Source organism: Leptodactylus fuscus, chromosome 6 (genome assembly GCF_031893055.1).
Source record: "Leptodactylus fuscus isolate aLepFus1 chromosome 6, aLepFus1.hap2, whole genome shotgun sequence".
Lineage (NCBI taxonomy): Eukaryota > Metazoa > Chordata > Amphibia > Anura > Leptodactylidae > Leptodactylus > Leptodactylus fuscus.
Window position 1 is genome coordinate 47,114,309 of NC_134270.1, and position 6,014 is coordinate 47,120,322.

Sequence of the window (6,014 nt, forward strand, 5' to 3'; positions counted from 1 at the left end):
AGTGGACATGAATCTGGGGGCAGAGATGGAGGGGACATGAATCTGGGGGCAGAGATGGGGGACATGAATCTGGGGGCAGAGATGGGGGGGCATGAATCTGGAGGCAATGATGGGGGGGCATGAATCTGGGGGCAGAGATGGAGGGGACATGAATCTGGGGGCAGAGATGGGGGGACATGAACCTGGGGACAGAGTTGGGTTGAACATGAATCTGGGGGAAGAGATGGGGGAACATGAATCTGGGGGCACAGATGGAGAGGACATGAATCTGGGGGCAGAGATGGGGGGACATGAATCTGGGGGAAGAGATGGAGAGGACATGAATCTGGGGGAAGAGATGGGGGACATGAATCTGGGGGCAGAGATGGAGAGGACATTAATCTGGGGACAGAGATGGAGGGGACATGAATCTGGGGGCAGAGATGGGGGGCATGAATCTGGGGGCAGAGATGGAGTGGACATGAATCTGGGGGCAGAGATGGAGGGGACATGAATCTGGGGGCAGAGATGGGGGACATGAATCTGGGGGCAGAGATGGGGGGACATGAATCTGGGGGCAGAGATGGGGGACATGAATCTGGGGACAGAAATGGAGGGGACATGAATCTGGGGGCAGAGATGGGGGCATGAATCTGGGGGCAGAGATGGAGTGGACATGAATCTGGGGGCAGAGATGGGGGACATGAATCTGGGGGCAGAGATGGGGGGCATGAATCTGGAGGCAGAGATGGGGGGACATGAATCTGGGGGAAGAGATGGGGGGACATGAATCTGGGGCAGAGATGGGGGACATGAATCTGGGGGCAGAGATGGAGGGGACATGAATCTGGTGGCAGAGATGGAGGGGACATGAATCTGGGGGCAGAGATGAGGGACATGAATCTGGGGACAGAGATGGAGGGGACATGAAACTGGGGGCAGAGATGGCTGGGACATGAATCTGGGGGCAGAGATGGGGGACATGAATCTGGGGGAAGAGATGGAGGGGACATGAATCTGGGGGCAGAGATGGGGGGACATGAATCTGGGGGCAGAGATGGAGGGACATGAATCTGGGGGCAGACATGGGGGGACATGAATCTGGGGGCAGAGATGGAGGGGGCATGAATCTGGGGGCAGAGATGGGGGGACATGAATCTGGGGGCAGAGATGGGGGACATGAATCTGGGGGCAGACATGGGGGGACATGAATCTGGGGGCAGAGATGGGGGGACATGAATCTGGGGACAGAGATGGGGGGGACATGAATCTGGGAGCAGAGATGGGGGAACATGAATCTGGGGGCAGAGATGGAGAGGACATGAATCTGGGGGCAGAGATGTGCGGACATGAATCTGGGGGCAGAGATGGGGGGACATGAATCTGGGGGCAGAGATGGGGGACATGAATCTGGGGACAGAGATGGAGGGGACATGAATCTGGGGGCAGAGATGGGGGGCATGAATCTGGGGGCAGAGATGGAGTGGACATGAATCTGGGGGCAGAGATGGAGGGGACATGAATCTGGGGGCAGAGATGGGGGACATGAATCTGGGGGCAGAGATGGGGGGACATGAATCTGGGGGCAGAGATGGGGGACATGAATCTGGGGACAGAAATGGAGGGGACATGAATCTGGGGGCAGAGATGGGGGCATGAATCTGGGGGCAGAGATGGAGTGGACATGAATCTGGGGGCAGAGATGGGGGACATGAATCTGGGGGCAGAGATGGGGGGCATGAATCTGGAGGCAGAGATGGGGGGACATGAATCTGGGGGAAGAGATGGGGGGACATGAATCTGGGGCAGAGATGGGGGACATGAATCTGGGGGCAGAGATGGAGGGGACATGAATCTGGTGGCAGAGATGGAGGGGACATGAATCTGGGGGCAGAGATGAGGGACATGAATCTGGGGACAGAGATGGAGGGGACATGAAACTGGGGGCAGAGATGGCTGGGACATGAATCTGGGGGCAGAGATGGGGGACATGAATCTGGGGGAAGAGATGGAGGGGACATGAATCTGGGGGCAGAGATGGGGGGACATGAATCTGGGGGCAGAGATGGAGGGACATGAATCTGGGGGCAGACATGGGGGGACATGAATCTGGGGGCAGAGATGGAGGGGGCATGAATCTGGGGGCAGAGATGGGGGGACATGAATCTGGGGGCAGAGATGGGGGACATGAATCTGGGGGCAGACATGGGGGGACATGAATCTGGGGGCAGAGATGGGGGGACATGAATCTGGGGACAGAGATGGAGGGGGCATGAATCTGGGGGCAGAGATGGGGGACATGAATCTGGGGACAGAGATGGAGGGGGCATGAATCTGGGGGCAGAGATGGGGGGACATGAATCTGGGGGCAGAGATGGAGGGACATGAATCTGGGGGCAGACATGGGGGGACATGAATCTGGGGGCAGAGATGGGGGGACATGAATCTGGGGGCAGAGATGGAGGGGACATGAATCTGGGGGCAGAGATGGAGGGGACATGAATCTGGGGGAAGAGATGGGGGGGACATGAACCTGGGGGCAGAGATGGGGGGGACATGAATCTGGGGGCAGAGATGGGGGAACATGAATCTGGGGGCAGAGATGGAGAGGACATGAATCTGGGGGCAGAGATGGGGGGACATGAATCTGGGGGAAGAGATGGGGGACATGAATCTGGGGACAGAGATGGAGGGGACATGAATCTGGGGGCAGAGATGGGGGGGACATGAATCTGGGGGCAGAGATGGGGGGACATGAATCTGGGGGCAGAGATGGAGTGGACATGAATCTGGGGCAGAGATGGAGGGCACATGAATCTGGGGGCAGAGATGGGGGACATGAATCTGGGGACAGAGATGGAGGGGACATGAATCTGGGGGCAGAGATGGAGGGACATGAATATGGGGGCAGACATGGGGGAACATGAATCTAGGGGAAGAGATGGGGACATGAATCTGGGGGCAGAGAGAGGGGGTCATGAATCTGGAGGCAGAGATGGGGGGACATGAATCTGGGGGCAGAGATGGGGGGCATGAATCTGGAGGCAGAGATGGGGGGACATGAATCTGGGGGCAGAGATGGAGGGGACATGAATCTGGGGGAAGAGATGGGGGGACATGAATCTGGGGCAGAGATGGGGGGACATGAATCTGGGGGCAGAGATGGAGGGGACATGAATCTGGGGGCAGAGATGGAGGGGACATGAATCTGGGGGCAGAGATGGGGGACATGAATCTGGGGACAGAAATGGAGGGGACATGAAACTGGGGGCAGAGATGGAGGGGGGACATGAAACTGGGGGCAGATGAAGGGTGTATATGAAACTGGGGAAGAGATAGAGGGGGAACATATAATTTAGGGGTGACTTCAGGAGGACTATACTGTTTGCGGGCACATGAAAAATTAATGAGAATGGGCGGAGTCAACACAAAAGTGGGCGGGACTAAATTTTGCTGCCGCCGCACTCCGCACATTTTGTCCCTCTTTCGGTTCTTCAAAAGTTGGGAGGTATGATATAGGCATATTACAAGAGTGTGAACAGGCCTTTAAAGGGTATTCTGATTTCACCATTTATCACTTTTGGTCCAAAGGATATGCCATAACTGCTGATAGATGCAGATTCCACCTGCAGTACAGCAACAATGACAACTCAGTAGAGAGAAAATGTTCACAGTGATGTCGCAACAGAGTTATGTCACAGTACAGAAATATTAAACACACTGATGTCACAGCAGAGGGATAATGTACACAGTAATTTCTCAGTGCCGAGATAATAAACACAATGATGTCACAGCAGAGGGATAATGTACACAGTATTGTCATATTACAGGTATAATGCACATAGTGATGTCACATTACATATATCTCCCAACTGTCCCAAATTCGGCAGGATAGTCCCGGATTCCGGGTTGTGCACCGCAGTCTTGGTTGGCAGGAGGTATGTCCCGAATTCAACTCATCTGCTTCCAGAGAGGAGGCAGATGAGTTGAATACAGCAATGAAGCAGGAGTGGTCCGTGGACAGCCTCTGTTTCATCACTGCGCTCCTGTATGCACTGGCCCTGGGAGCTGTAGATGCAATGTGATGATTTCACTCATATCTCACCTGTAGCTCCCCCAACAGGCAGGAAAGACAGACCTCAGACAGAGCAGCAGGGGAGTGAGGAGAGGTAAATATCCGTGTTTTATTATGTTTAACTGTGTGTGTGTGGGGGGGCAAATAGAGGGGGGAACATTAAACTGGGGACAGATGAAGGGGGAGGACATTAAACTTGGGGCAGATGAAGGAGGGGACATTAAAATGGGAGCAGATGAAGGGGGATATTAAACTAGGGAAAAGGGGACATTGAACTGAGGCCAGAGGAAAAGTTGACACTAAACTGGGGGCAGAGGAAAAGTTGGCACTAAATTGGGGGCAGATGGAGGGAGGGGCATTAAACTGGGGACAGATGATAGGGGACAAATAGAGTATGACATTAAACTGGGGGTAAGTTGGAAGGGGACCTTAAACTGGGGGCAAGTTGAAAGGGGATATTAAATTGGGAGCAGCTAGAAGAGGACATTAAACCGTGGCGGTAGCTGAAGGGGGACAGGTCTGCCTCTAGTTGCCCCCAATTTAATGTCACCCTGCAGCTACCCCCACGGTTTAATGTCCCCCTCCAGCAACCCCCAGTTTAATGTCCCATCCAACTAAGCCTATGGTTTAATGTCCCCCTCTAATTTCCCTCAGTTTAAACTGGGGCACCAGGAGAAGGGACTTCATACTACTGGGCAATTGGAAGGAAACATTATAATGTTAGGGTGACTGTAGGAGTATTATACTGTGTGGGGGCACATAGAAAAATTTATTAGAATGGGCGGAGTGCCTCTTTCTGTCCTTTGAAAGTTGGGAGGTATGCTGTAAGTATAAGCTGTGGTGGAATGCCAAAGGCCAGGTTCTATTCAGTTTGTTAATTTTTCCTGCTTCCAACACATCAACTCCAAAAAACTGACTGGTCACTAAGGCTAAGTTCACATCTGCCTTGGAGTCTCTGTCACAGTGTGTGTTTAAAGTCTCACAAAGAAGTCCTTGTAAGGCCTGGTTCACATCTGCGTTCGGTATTCCGGTTGGGGAGTCCACTTAGGGAGCACTTGGTGAGCAATGAAACCACAAGGACCCCATAGACTATAATGGGGTCTGAGTGTTGTTCGTATGGTATCCACACGAGTCATATGGAAAGAAAAGTACTTCAAGCAGCACTTTTCTCTCCGCATGATTTGTGTGGACACCTCGTGGAAAACACAAAGACTCCCATTATAGTCTAAAGTCTATAGTCCGTGTGGTTTCATTGCTCACCGCTTTTTAATGCGTTTGGTATTTTGGTTGGGGGTTCCCAAGTGGACTCCCCGAACAGAATACCGAATGCAGATGTGAACCAGGCCTCAGTCTGACTTCAGTTTTAAAGAAGGGACACCCAACGGAACCTTAATGGGTATGTCAGGCTCCGTGAGTGACTACTGTTGTAGCAGTCCGCTTATCCATTGTTCTGATCCTTCAATGGATCAGAACAGAAGGCTTATTGCTAGTGTGAACTTAGCGTACATGCCACCATTTCATTCCCATATATGGGACCTCTGGATCTCGATAAACTTGAATGGAGCAAAGAACATGCATGTGCACTAAAGCTCTATTCACACGGGGTACTACAGACACCCTTCTTGTGAGCAGTGGGGGCCCCAAGGTCAGACCCCAGCAATCATTTATTCCCTATCCTGTGGATTAGTGGGAAATCCCTTTAATGTTATGGTTCCTGGGTAATGAATGATGTCGGCACATTGCATCAGTCAGCTCACTACTGCCTCCCCATAACTTCCAGGCAGTTCCAGCCCCACATTGCAGCATGTTGTAAACACCCTCCCACATGTCAGGAACTCGGGATATAGGGTATTAGACTGCATGCATGACGTCACGGGATCGTGGACAAATCAGCGTTTCGATAGAACGTGGACCAATGGGAAGAGAGAGACGGAAAATTCTGCCAAGCCTGATTGGCTGG